The sequence below is a fragment of the Mus musculus genome, chromosome X (genome assembly GCF_000001635.26).
Source record: "Mus musculus strain C57BL/6J chromosome X, GRCm38.p6 C57BL/6J".
NCBI lineage: Eukaryota > Metazoa > Chordata > Mammalia > Rodentia > Muridae > Mus > Mus musculus.
Genome location: NC_000086.7, coordinates 114,948,584 through 114,963,700, shown reverse-complemented (window position 1 = coordinate 114,963,700; position 15,117 = coordinate 114,948,584). Strand labels below are relative to the sequence as shown.

Sequence of the window (15,117 nt, the reverse complement as noted above, 5' to 3'; positions counted from 1 at the left end):
AGTCATGGACCTATGCCAGCCAACCTATAGCTCAAGCTAGCAGAAGAATTTGGCATGGTGTACATTAGTGGTTCTCAAACTGGGAGTAACACAACTCTCACCGGGGTCAAATATCCTGCATATCAGATATTTACATAAGGACTTATAGCAGTAACAAAAATTATAGTTATGAAGTAGAAAATAAAAATAATTTTATGGAGCTGGGCTTGGTGGCACACGCCTTTAATCCCAGCACTTGGGAGGCAGATCCAGGCAGATTTCTGAGTTAGAGGCCAGCCTGATCTACAGAGTGAGTTCCAGGACAGCCAGAGCTACACAGAGAAACCCTGTCTCAAAAAAAACAACAACAACAAAAAACAAACAAACAAGAAAAAACAAACAAAAAAGAAAAAATAATAATAATTCTATGGTTGGTGGTGACCACAACATGAACAACTGCATTAATGGGTTGTAGGATTAGGACAGTTGAGAAGCACTGGTCTATATGGTACTGGTTTGTAGGCATGCAAAATGAAAGAGTGATTGATGTATTAATGATGTCTTGTCACAATGTTACAGAAAGTCATTGAGGCCACACTTTGTATAACAGGGTTACACTCTCCACATAGAGTTCTTTAGAAATATGTGGATAAGGCTGTGAAGGTGAAGCCTCAGGGGCAGTGGAAAGTCTGTAGTCCTGGGGATGCCAGAAATATGTGGCATTTGTAAATGAAAGCGTTAAGCTTAGGGTGGGGTCAGCCACACCAAGAGAAAAAGACACATGTACCACCAGCAACAAAATTGGAGGATGGTTGCTACCTGTTGTAGTCTGAAAAAGAAATGTTCCCTATAAGTAAACCTGTGTCAATAAGTTCCCTAACTGTTGATGCTATTTCAGAAGGGTAAGGAATCTTTAGGTGGTATGTCTGGGGGTAGGGGCAGAAAAGACTGAAGGCTTATATTCTGACTCTCCTTTTCTTATCTCTGTTTCTCTTCCTTCAAGAAATCCCATCTACACACTCCTACAAACACAAGATGCTCAGTGTCATGATTTTTCTCCCATAATGGATGGTGTTTACCCAACTCATGAGCAAAACTAGGCCCTCCGTGCTGTGTATTATCTTCACAGATATTCAGTCAGAAAATGGAGAAAAGTAACTAATACTATTTGTATGTATGTTATGTATGTATGTATGCATGTATGTATATATACACACTAGCATGTGAGAACAAGCATTATCCTTTCAAAAACAGTGAAGAAGATATTGTCCTTATCACCTGTGTACAAATGCCACTGTTTGCAATTCATTTTCTCAGCCCCAGCTAGAGACAAGGATGACATTGTTATAGAGAAGTTTGCTAGAAAACTTTCTTCTTTACTTTTGAAGAGAGAGTATATTTCTGGGGAACCAATATGGAAACTAGATAATATAAGAAATCATTTTATAACATTGACAAATAACTTTTTCTAAATATCTCAACTTAATGTTTAACCTCAGACCTATTATGCATATAACATGTGCGAACAATGTCATCCTTCAGGTAGAACTTCTGTTTTGAGGCATTATTCAGGATGATGATGTGATAATATGAATGTAGGATGTTCCAGAGACCTAGATGTATATGTTAGTCAAATCAAAGCATGACAAGGAGCTAGAAGTTCTTGAAGGTCTTGAGGAAATTTGAGCTATAGGAAAAGGCTACAATCACTGCTAGTATACTTTAGATGTTTCCATTTTATTTTGCGTTCAAGGTCATTTATGTACAAGTTACTTGAAACCATATGAAACACAGACATTAGTATGGCATTATCTGATTAAAGAAGCCCAAAAGAGGGGGCCACATTCAAATTAGAAAAAGCAATGTATAGAAAAATCCTTGTCACATTTGAAATTTCATGGAATACAGTCATTAACCAAATATTTTCAATGTTATACAAAGCTATAATAGTCATCTGGGGTTCACATCTTTTGAAAAATAGTGTTATTTAACCTTTAATTTTTAACTTATGATTTTAAAAATTATTTCTTTTACTTTTTCACATTAAAATATATAATATCTATATATAAATGTAAAATTGCTTTATTTCCTCCTCTTCTGTCCCTGCAAACCCTCTCTTACATCCTTCCTTGCTCTACTTCAAATTCATGGCATGTTTGTCTTTAATTACACACACACACACACACACACACACATACACACACACACACACACCATGAAGCATTTACCCTACCCTGCACACCAATTGGTTCTCCTATACCAAATGGTTAGCACTGAAAATGTATATAAATAATATTTCTTTATTCTTAAAACCCCTATATCAATGTTATAAAGGCCCAAGTGGTAATATTAATTTTTGTACAATATTTCAATTAAATTTTTCTTTTTCAGTATTTAATATGCAGGGACTATATTCTTTCTCCTCTCAATTTTCTTTGACTCCTTAAATTCATGATCTCTTATTCTTTAATTATAATGGTTTAATATGATTGAAATTGTTTATTGTTGCCCAAATATGTTAAGGCTTACCTCTAGGGAACTTGATTACTTATCATGGGTTTGTCTCTGGAGAAGAATGATCATCTCTGTAGCTCTTCTTTTGTGGGTGAAATCTTGTGAGGATTTCTCCATTTTGTTGGCATGTCAATTGTTATTTTTTAGCTTCTGTTTTGATAATCATATTGTTGAGATTTTATGACTACAGTTTCTTTGTCACACAGACATGACAGTATCTTTTAGCACATATCTTGGTCCCCTGATTCTCTTAATATTTATGCCCCATCTTCTGTGGTGTTCATGAGTTTCAGGTATAATGACTGTACTATAGGTAAATCAATTTGGGTTGGGCAAATTTGTTCTCTGCATTCTTTCCAGGTATGGCTTTTATAGTGTTCTCTCACTTCTGCAAAGAAGCATCTTGGATCAAGGGTGACAGGAACATCAATCTGTGCATAAAATAGTGTGTCAGTCAGGGTTATTATTGGTGTGACTAAAACATGGAGGCTTTCATACATCCAGAGCAATGTTCATTGTTCGTCATAGAAGGAAGTCATAGTGCAGGAACCTTGGGTAAGGAGCTGATGCAGAGGCCATGAGAGGGATGGTACTTATTGGGTTGCTCCTCACTCAGGCTTGTTTCCTGTAGGGTCCAAAGTCACCAGACCAAGGATGGCAACACCCACAATGACTGGCCTTTCCTGCTTAAATCACTAAGAAAATGGCCTAAAAGCCTACCTACAACCTGACTTCATGGAGACATTTTCTTAATTGAGGTTAAGAAATCCCTCTTCTCAGATGACTTTAGCTTTTGCTTTGTTGACACAAAACTATCCAGCATAAAAGGTTAAGTATTCAGAATGCAGCTAATAATTATACTGGGTTAGTGAAGTGGGAGAAGTTTTCTTCTAGGTCCACAGCCTTACCCCTCATTGATACTGGGCTAGGTTTAAAGTGCTGGGCACAAATTTCATCATATTGAGAAGCCCTTAATTCCTACTAGATGGCTATTAGTCACCTCCAGGATGTAAGGGCCACTATTGCACCTTGCTGGTTATCTTACTATTTTTTTAAGCAGAACATAATATTAATGACTTAATACTTAAACAGTCATTTAAAGTCAGTATATTTATATTTACAATTCATCTTTCTTATTAATGCATCCTGAAAAAATTCCTACAAAAACCCTGCTTTGATATATCTTCATCATTTTATGTTTCTACTAATATATTTAAATATCATAAGTAGAACCTGCTTACAAGTATATATTCACTCATTTTATTTCACTTAGTTGGCCTATATCTGATAATTTCTTAGGACATGATTAATATATCTGTGCTATAATTCATATCTATGTTAAAATTTCTTATTATGTAATTCATGTGTATAATTGTTATAGAAAAATAGATAACACCCGCATAGTCTGTACAGGAAAAAAAAATGAGAGTACAACTTAAAATGACTCTACTTTTTAAAAATGAATCTACTTTTGACTTCAAACTATCTTTAGACCACATTGTGCTTTAAGTATGTGAATTATGTGTGGCCCTATATCCATTTTACAAAGTTTGCGTAGTTAAAGTTTATAAACTGCATTTTCTATATGTTTTGACTGCTGAAAACTGTATCTAGGTAAAATTTCTATATAATCGTCACTATAGCCATGGATGTGTTCTTTGCTGAGAACTTCTCTTTTCTGGAGACAGCTATTTAAGTTAACATGTTCACAATTTTTGATGCTTAACTTCAAGCAGAAGGTGATTACTGAATTTTAGCTTTGGATATATAATTTAAATATTTTAAACAAATATCTGCTAGTATCTTTCTAGTAAATATATTCTTTGAAACATTGAGAGGTAGTAATTTATTTTGATCTATTTCTAGTACATTTTATAATACTTACTAAAATTCAATTGTATGGAAATAATGCTCACTTTTTCCAACACCTGGAAAAAAATTTTTCACACCTAAATGAAGCTGAATATAATGAAAGATGAAAGGTGCCTTTGTATCATTGCCTATGGAGTACAACTGAATGATCTTCACTCTGTTTATCCAGCGATCAAATGACAAGTGCAAGAGATGCTGCAACTACATTCTAACAAATGTACATCTATCATCAGCGGTGAGGAAGAATCCAGAACGTTCACTCCTTCACACAGAAGCATGAGATTTTCATCATCAGAATTCTGGTTGGAAGCTGGCATCTTCGGTAGCTCTGATTTATTCAGAAAAAAAAAAACCCACTTAATTTATATTAAACTTTATATATTTAGTATCTCCAAAATTTCTTTGCATAAAAATATAAACAGTGGGAAATACTGAAGAAATTTTAATTAGTGTAATAAATGCCAGACACCTAAAACTTAGGCAATTAATACCTATGAAATAAATGTGTGAATATAGTGTTTACAATATTGTTATCTAACCAATTGCTTTATTAAACTGTGATGATCTTGTTCACATCAGCACAGAGTATAATACTTGTCAAAAGCGGTGGGAAGTAAATAGTTATATTTTGAAATAATTGAGAAAGATTTGGTGCTGTGCATTTTCACCAAATTCCAGGCGCGAATTAAGGTGTATCAAAGTCACTGATTTTTTAAATTAAATTGATTTGACTAAATTTGAGTTGTTGCAGAGAAAACTTAGTAAATAATTCAAACACAAATTGGACTTGTTTCTTTTATTCTACTTTTTCTTTGGTGGGAGAAGTGTTACAAGAGTGGAGTGTTGGACCTGGGAGGACTGGAAAGTGAGTGTGCTCAGCGTTCATGATATGAAATTCCCAACTAATCAATAAAATTATTATGAAAAAACTTTAATATTGGCCGGGTGGTGGTGGCACACACCTGTAATACCAGCACTTGGGAGGCAGAGGAAGGCAGATTCTGAGTTCAAGGCCAGCCTGGTCTACAAAGTGAGTTCCAGGACAGGCAGGGCTACACAGAGGCACCCTGTCTCGAAAAACAAAACAAAAAAACCAACAACAACAAAAAAAAAACAAACAAAGAACACCTTTAATATTGGGCATTTAAGTTAGGGGACTATTCTTAAACTGAGGAAATCTGTGAAATGTAACAGTAAGGATTTGTAGATACCCCACTGTCCAGCTTCAAAGGCATCAGACGCCAGATGATCTAACAAGAATGCAGTAATTTAAAAATCAATATTTTAAAAATAATTTTTAAAGGTTTATTTATTATTATCTATAATTAAACCCCTAGTTGTCTTAAGACATACCAGAAGAGGGTGTCAGATCTCATTACAGATGGTTGTCAGCCACCATGTGGTTGCTAGGATTTGAACTCACAACCTTTGGAAGAGCAGTCAGTGCTCTTACCCGCTGAGCCATCACTCCAGCACCAAAACATCAATATTTGAAGATATATCATGGTGGACTAAAGCAGCTAGTATGTAATATGTCACCCTCATTCTATAAAATGACTTGCATATATTCAATATAACTCTACTTCTAAAACTATGCTTTGGAAATTTTGTTTGTCATTCTTAATATAATTTGGCTCAAAGACATTGTTATTTCCCTAAAGTAAAATTAGCAAAATTTGTAGTCATAATTTGAAAGTAGGGTTGTCAGATCATCACATGCTCATATTATTTCTCCTTATGCCCTATGAGTGGAAAATGAAAATCATATATTCTCACTACATTTACAAGTGAACTGCCTTGTATTTATAAATGAAACTTATGTATATACAAAGGAGTTAGTGTTGTATTTGGTAAGAGATGTGATATAACTGATAGTATGTCTATCAATTTATATTTATTTTTGTCCTATTACATGAATAATTTTAATTGTCCAATTAGTCATATCCTGAATTTTGTTAATTTAGTCATGATCACTTGTATCTGCATATCTTTTTAGTCTCACTTTTAAAGTAAATATAATAATTCCTAAATGTTGTAGAAAATCTGTTATGCTTATCAAGTTGATATAAGACTATCTAGCACAGGGGATGATATTTCACATACAATCTCAAAAATATAAAAAACCATTTTTAAACATAAAGAAGAACATTACAACTATGACATTTTTTATATGGAGAATCATAACAATATAAACAAATTAAAACAAAATCTTATGTTTGATAATTTTAGTAAATAAAAATATGTGTATAGGTGTTTTGACTGTATATAATTCTGTACTGACCAAGCCAGCTAGGGTGTGAGGATTGAAAAGAAGAAGATAGCCGGGCTTGGTGGCACACACCTTTAATCTCAGCACTTGGGAGGCAGAGGCAGGCAAATTTCTGAGTTCGAGGCCAGCCTGGTCTACAGAGTGAGTTCCAGGGCAACCAGGGCTACACAGAGAAACCCTGTCTAAAACAAACAAACAAACAAACACCCCCAAAAAACCAAAAACAAACAAACAAAAACTAAAAGAAAAAGACAGAGAAAGCAGAGTGTTGCAAGGACAACAGAGCAAGAAAGCTTATGAATGGATGGGAAGGGAAGGCCCAATAATCAGAGGTGATTTAAGTTCAGGTCCTGGGATCAAAGTCCTCAAACACCAGGTCGGAGGGTGCTTACTCTGCACAAGCCTACTGAAGACTACTGATTTTCTATGCTTTCCAATGGAGAATGCTCCTGCAACAACTCTACCTACACATTGGATCTCTGGACCTCCCTTGTCCCCAGATGTCCAAATGCCTCCAGCCCTGCTGGTGCCTCATTGTCACCAAATGCTCCAAAGCCCTTTATTACCTGAAGGTCTCCAAATACCTCCAAGCCCCCTAATGCCTCATTATCTCCAAATATTCCAAATCCTTCCATTACTTGAAGGACTACAAATGTCTCCAGGATCCCCAGTGAACCCAGGCTTTCAGGTTTGCCCCTGTCCCTTAGCTCCACTTGTGGTTCCTCAGGTACTACCAAGGCCACAAGTTCCCAGCAAAGTTCCTATCAGGGAGTGGAGAGGGCACACCTGGGATAGCCCGGAACAAAAGAGTAAGCTGGAAGAAGTCTTCAAAGAGTCCAAGTATCCTCCCTTCGAGCAACGCAAGCATTTGTGTTATGGAATACCAGATCCAGATATGGTTTAAGAACACGAGGTCTAAATACTTTGGGCAGCATCCCCAAGAACGTCTAAAATCACCTGGGAATCGAGGTGGGAGAGCCCACCATGCTCACCGTACCAGCACAGGATGCCATGTGCCCATTAATGTTGGGGCCACTGGTGATTCCGTGTCTCCAAGCCTAGCAGATGTTGGCTCCCTTCTTCAACCTAGATCCTCTGGTATCTTCCCATCCCTTCTCCAGTCTTGATCAGGCCTGGCGAACATTCTGGGTGTGGTGCTGGCTGCCCATACCCAGACTATAGAAACCACTGGCCCATTTCCATCAACAAAAGCCATGAACCCAGTTCAATCTATGGCAGTTGAAGACACATCAGACTCAGCTCCAGAGATAAGACTCAGCCCCAGCCAAAGCTCTAGTACTCTACCTCCTTCATAGAGCCAGCAGCAGCTCAAGCTCCCTCAAAAGGTGCAGCTTTGAAGATCCATATAGACTAAAATACTTGCATCCCAGGATTAGTTCCGGGATCAAGGCCTCTACAAATTTGACATCCCCCTAGATACTGTGTTTACCAAATCTGTTGTCCCTGACTTTGCCCAACCCTACATACCATGAGGTTATTTCGGGGAACTCTTTGGTTCCCGTTTTTTATTTTCTATTTTACTTTGGTAAATTTTGTTAATTAAAGGCATGTGCAGTTAAAAAAGAGAAGAAAAGAAAAGAAAAGAAAAGAAAAGAAAAGAAAAGAAAAGAACAAAGACAATTAGACAACACTATAACATGACTAGCCAGTAGAGGCTGAAGCAGGTTTGTTTTTCTCCAGTCTGCTTTTGTTCTAGGTACTTGCAGTTCTTAAATCAAAGACAAAGTAATCAAACAGGGCACTAAAGAAATCAAAGCAATAAACTAATCCCCAAGGTCAGTGCTTGCAGGGGCTTATCGGGATGACTAAGATAAAAGGAATGCCACACATTCCTAGGCTGAGTTTAGCTTGAGCTTTGTATTAGCCCAAATGTGAATAGTCTTATCTGAGTCTACTTCATTGTCTTAGCCCAAGGACAAGTTTCTAAAAACAACCCCCAAAGCTCTCCACATTGTACTCCACATTGTGCCTGAAGCCTTTGGATGAAGAAGAGGATATTAATTCTTCTGGAACTAGAATCAGACAGGGTTGTAAGTCACAACTTGGGTACTGAAATTTGAACCAGGGTCCTTAGGAACAGAGTAGCCAGTGCTCTTAAATGCTGAACTGTCTCTCCAGTAATATCTGAAAGTCTTTTAAAGCATATTGCTAATATTTAAAATGTTTTCCAGGAAATTAATGATGAAAATAATGTGCTTATCTAAGATCATTTGAAAGGACAGCAAAGGACCAAGTCAATGTTCTAAATTTACAGCACTTAAAGAAGTTGGTATATAAAAATAGGAGCAAATTTGTCCTTAGGATAGGTGCTAAATGTAATTCTCTCTGTCTCTGTCTCTCTGTCTCTCTGTCTCTCTCTCTCTCTCTCACACACACACACACACAAAATTATTCACACTACAAAGTTAAAATAAGCAAGCATATAAAATTGTTGATAAAAAACAATCTGTAAGACTTCAGCACAGCATGTTTATAGATGACTAGAACCTGAATAACATAAGTTTAATAGAACACAATTCTGAAGCATGACTTAGAGGTGAAATTAAAGACAAAGGAAAGATATTTTTCACACACTTATAGATGTAACTTACTAGAGAAATGCTATGCATTGCACACTTTATAAGAAATGAAATCTTTCTAACTTAGGGACACCTTTTTATTATTAAATTATTGGGTTGAGCTCAACTTTCATTTGCTTTTCAAGAATTATTTTTAATATGTGTTGGCACTCTTTTGGTACTATCCCTTTTGTCTGTTGGAAACAATAAAGTCCATATGTGCTGCATATTAGCACACTGTGATCATGACTAATAACTAATGGGATATGTGTCTGCTGAAGGCAGAACTTACTACTTGAGTGGAGACAGTATATGCCTATATCTTCATACACTGAATAAATGGACTCTTCTTTGCTCAAGGCTTTGAGCTAATGAGATATGGAAACGTTATTTACTTAACTGAAAATTCAAAGGGAAGCAAGTTTAGGTAAACCTGTCTTTTTGACTTTTTGAAGTTTCAAAAATAAATGAACACTGTGAGGAATACAGGTTGTCATCCTGCCCAGAAAACAATTAAATGAAGTTGTAAAGGATTACATTTCCATAGTCTTCTGAACTTGTCATAACATTCCCTGGGAAAATGGCAACTTACCCAATGTTACTGGTTAGAAAAACTGTACTTTGGAAACTTTTGCAGAATCCTTTCTCTAATTTTTATATGACCTTTCTTTGGGCTTTACTTGAGATATGAAACACCTGTTTGAGAAAGGTCTTCAAGCCTGACAGCTCTGAAGGGTTGTTTGGATACCCTTCATAGGATCACCCAAACATCCTCTACAATGGCAAGTACTGACAACATGCTGTGTAGCAGTGACAGCTTCTGTATTCAATCAAATCCTAATTTTTTTCTGGCACAAAGAAAACTGCATTATCAATAACCTCCATGAGCCTCCCACAGAGCTTCGCTCTGAGAAAGCTTCAAATATACTGTGTAATATTGGCAAAAGAAGAAATGAACACATCAATCAACCACTAGTAGAAGCTTTCCTGCTCTGGTGAAGAGAACACCAACAATTTATTTTCCTTTCTTTTGGAGAAAAGTTATAGTAATTTAATAGCAGAATCACTTAAATGTATAATTCAGTAATATTAATCTTCTGAAATGACTACCACTACCACAATATCCAGAGTTTTTCAATGTATAAAAGTGAGATTTCATATATAGAAAGTAGCTCTTAATCTGTTCTTCACAATTCCTGAAAGCCACCATTTGACATTCTGTCTCTGAATTTTACTTTCTACTCTTTGTCATATGCACAAAGGAATCAACATTCTATTTCACAGATAAAAGTTCAACCATGTTCATTGCTACCATGGCTAGTGAAAGAAAACTATCTAGTGTCCTTCAGACAGATTAAGACATTTGCAACATACAATATGGAATAATACTCATCTATAAAGAAAAACAAAGTAATGAAATTTTCAAGTAAATGAATAGAAATAGATAAGATCATACTGAATAAGGTAACCCATATCCAGAAATACAAACATAGCATTTTCTTTCTAAGATGTGAGTATAAAACCTGGAGTAAAAGATACCATGGTCATAAGAAACTTTAGCAATTGAAAAATCAAAGTATATGAATGCACTTTATGAGATTCTTGTGGAAGAAAAAAAACTGAGTAAATTATCTAAAGTAAAGAAGTCTAGTGTAAAAAAGACAGAGAGAGAGAGAGATGAAGATTATAGCTGGATCTGATCAAAAAGCCCCATTCCTAAGGACTAGCATTTACAGCACCACATCCCAACTATTATAGTGCTGCTGGGAGCATTTACTTTTGAATTTTTTAGATTTTCAGAAAATAATTTGCTCAAAACATTGTCCTTTTCCACTGAATTGTATCTCTACCCCATGAAAAACATTTGAACATATATTCAAGTATTTACTCTTTCTCTTCTACTTTGTTTCATAACTATCTGTAGTTTACACTATAATTTATTCCTATGGAAGTTTTAGGATTCCTGTCAGATATTTTTTTATACTGTTGATTTTTGATCCTAGGCCTTGATTAAATAAAATTCCTTGTTCTAAAAGATTTTTTGCAAAGCTTGATTGCATTTCTTTTTCTTTTTTATTGGATATTTTATTTGTTTACATTTCAAATGTTATCCTCTTTCCTGATTTCCCCTCTGCAAACCCCCTGTCCCATTCTCTCACCCCTGCTTCTATGAGGGTGCTCCCCAACCCACTCCCACCTCCCTACCCAGACATTCCCCTATACTAGAGCAATGAGCCTTCACAGGACCAAAGGCCTCTCCTCCCATTGATGCCTGACATATGCAGCTGGAGGAATGGGTCCCTCCATGTGTATTCTTTGGTTGGTGGTTTAATCTCTGAGAGCTCCAGGGGGTCTGATTGGTTGACATTGTTGTTCTTCCTATGGGATTGCAAACCCTTTCAGTGACTTCAGTCCTTTCTCTAACTCCTTCATTGGAGACCCCTTGCTCAGTCCAATGGTTAGCTGTGAGCATCCATCTCACTATATGTCAGGCTCTGGCAGAACCTCTCAGGAGACTGCCATATAACAGGCTTCTGTCAGCAAGCACTTCTTGGCATCAGCAAGAGTGTCTGCATTTGGAGATTGTATATGGATGGATTCCCAAGTGGAGCAGTCTCTGGATGGCCTTTCCTTCTTCAGTTTCTGCTCCACACTTTGCCTCCATATTTCCTCTCATGAGTATTTTGTTTCCCCTTTTAAGAAGGACTGAAGTTAGTTTCTACCTTCTACCTGTGAATTGAATTCAGGCTATCAGGCTTAGTAGTAAATACCTTTACTCATTGAGTTTAGCTGGCTTTCTTTTACTGCCCAGAACTATGGTGTTTCATACAATGGACTTGGCCTTGTTATGTCAATTAAGATAATCAAGACAACCACCACAAACATCTTTACAGACCTATCTGATCTGGACAATCCTTCAACTGAGACCCCCTTCTCAGGTAACCTTAGACTGCTTTGACAGCTAATGATAAGTAGGACAGGGAAAATGCAATTTATAGGTTTTTTTTTGAAGAGTTAACTGTATTAATATTTAAGTACCAAAGTGAAGAGGAAATATATCAGCCAGGCGTGGTGGCACACGCCTTTAATCCCAGCAGTTGGGAGGCAGAGGCAGGCAGATTTCTGAATTCGAGGCCAGCCTGGTCTACAAAGTGAGTTCCAGGACAGCCAGGGCTAAACAGAGAAACCAGGTCAAGAACCCCCCCCCCCCCAAAAAAAAGAGGAAATTGGGGCTAGAGTAATAATGAGAAGGAAAGAAATATGGGTTACAGGTATGAAAATTAGTAAATGAATAGTCTAGATAAGGTTAAAAAAAAAAACAAAAAAAACCAGGAAGACATAAGAACCTTTCCCAGGAAGATACAATGCAAAATACAATTACTAAAGTACCAACGTATAAATACTAAAGAACATTTTTGAAAGAAATAACCAAAACAATAATACACAATAAAAGTAAATAGATGGTTTTATGCTTTCAACCTATAATTTTCTTTCTTTCTTTCTTTCTTTCTTTCTTTCTTTCTTTCTTTCTTTCTTTCTTTCTTTCTTTCTTTTTTTGTGGTCATCTGAGAAGTCTGCCAAGTGATGTTTATTGAAACACTACTCAGAACAGGTACATTATGGAATCAGCCCACACGTCTATCAACAAATGAATGGATAAGAATGTGGAATGGATACACGATGAGATTTCATTTTGTCAGAAAAAGAGTGGAATTATGATACTGTAGAAAAATGGACAGAATGGACAGCATTATGTTGAGCCAGACTCAGTGATTATATGCATATTTCATCATAATGAAGGATTAAGGAAAAAGTAGGGAAGCCTGCACATGATGCTAGAGAGGCCACTGAAGAAAATCATTCTCCATGTTGAAGAGAGCAGCATTTTCTAAAGGCAACAAGACGGATGCCCACTCCACAATGACTGAGGGGAAAGAAGTGTTTACACTGCAGTGAGTAAAAACAACCTAAAGCCCTGGTCAGAACTTAAGGAGTCTCCATGGAGTGCTGCTAATAGCCAGAGCTGGAAGCGGTGTAGCATGGGCTGGAAGTTACAATTGCACTTATCCAGGGCCTCGACATTAATGCTGGAGCAAATAGTTCATTTATTGCTTACAAGCAACAGCTTATTATCTTGAAGTCAATATCAGACAAAAGCACATTCACTTTACAGACCCTGTAGGGCACCTGTAACAACAGTAATTTGAAAAATAAAAAGTTAGACTTCTACAAACAAAAAAAAGCACTGTGGACTGATTATAAGTCAACTCAATACACTGTAATGAGTCACACTGGCTTGCAGTCTGAATTTTTAGACAATTTAACATTAAACACAGGTCTTGGTTTTCTCAGTTACAATCATCTTAGCTGTGTGGTGACCCAGGATCTTTCTTAGCAAAGATGTAAGCTCCTCACACAGCACTTTCCTTTATTTCTTTATTTAGGGAAGAGGGATATTTGGCTTATATAACTTGAATCACATTCACAGCACATTTATATTATTGTTGTTGTCTTTGCTTCACCACCAAAAGAGTTTCAAAGTCCATTTTAATTTCTACAGCTTTATTATTTGATTATACTTAAAAGTAGAGAGAAAGATTAATCATTTCTTTGTGAGAAAACATGACTTCTACTTAATTGCTCCATAATCTAAGTATAACAGAAACACCGCACACCTATTTTTTTTTAATATTCAGATAGTTTTGATTATTTTACTATGACAGGTAATATTCTTCTTTACACATGATTTTTTGAATGACTATCTCACAATTTCTTCAAGAGAAACTCTTAAAGTATCAGGTGTCCGAAACATGGCACCAGTTTACAATCACACAGTCCCATCTCGAGCTCATATTGCTTCCTTAGCAGTGTAGTGAAGTGGATGTTTTCTCCAGTGTGCCTTGCTGTCAGTTAAATAGGGAAAGTGAGACAGACATGCTCTCAGGCTTTGTTTGGCAGGCTGTCTGCTTTCCTTCTGGGTCCTGGAGGAGTTGGGATCTTGGTTGAGTTGCTAACAGTGTCTTTCTTTCCAAGCAAAGGCTTGAAGGCTGCGGGTCTTTCCCATTTTTGTTTAAGCAAAATCCCCAAAGACTAGAAGTAGAAAGTCTTCTTGTGTCGGCCCCTCAATTGTGACATCGTCCCCTTTGGACGGCACCACACTCCAAGCTTCTTAGTTTCTATGAGGATCTCTCGTGTTTTGATACGGCACACTCCTCTGGTACTGCAGTGACTCCCATCATAGAAGGTCTGAGGCCTTAGGGATATAGTGTCAATATATTGATTGATGATGACCATGTCAGCAGGCTGGATCTCCTCTCTCAGGGTCACAATGACATGTGTACAGCCCTCTTCCTTCAAGGCCCAGATGTTCTCCTGGTAGTTGACTTTAGAAGACATGATGGTGTGTTGTCTGCCATGTCTTGCAAGAAGTACACAATCAGTGTTCTTTTTTCTTCCCCCAAATTAAGGCGTCAAATGTCTTGCAAAATGGAGTATCCACATAGTTTTCAGTTCTTCCTCTAAAATTTCCACCAATTATTCCAATCTTCACCACCGTGCAGGCGGAGCCTGAGGCTAAGTCTGCACCGGGGAAGTTCACAGCAGGCCTCAGCGTGGGACCAGGAGGAGACTGTGGGCCTGGGCAGCTCGGGAGTCCTACATTTTTTCTTACTTGGGAGATTATAGCTTCCCACTTTCATTTTATTACCTTTTTTTTTTTTTTAAATCAGTCTCCATAAGGACCAGGAGTAATGGGAATCTTCAGGAATTCATGCACATTAAGACAGTTTCAGAGAAAAAAAGATTTCAGTGGCCAAAGGGCATTTTCTGCTCAGTGTGCTGTTGTGATGCCAGAAACTCACAGATTGTATAACTTTATATCTGGGACTTTAGAGATCAGTGAGA

The 15,117-nt window shown here is 37.0% G+C and overlaps 1 pseudogene; it reads right to left on the bottom strand.

Annotated features, from left to right (window-relative positions):
• Gm4914 (predicted gene 4914) lies at positions 12,773–14,867 on the bottom strand (annotated as a pseudogene).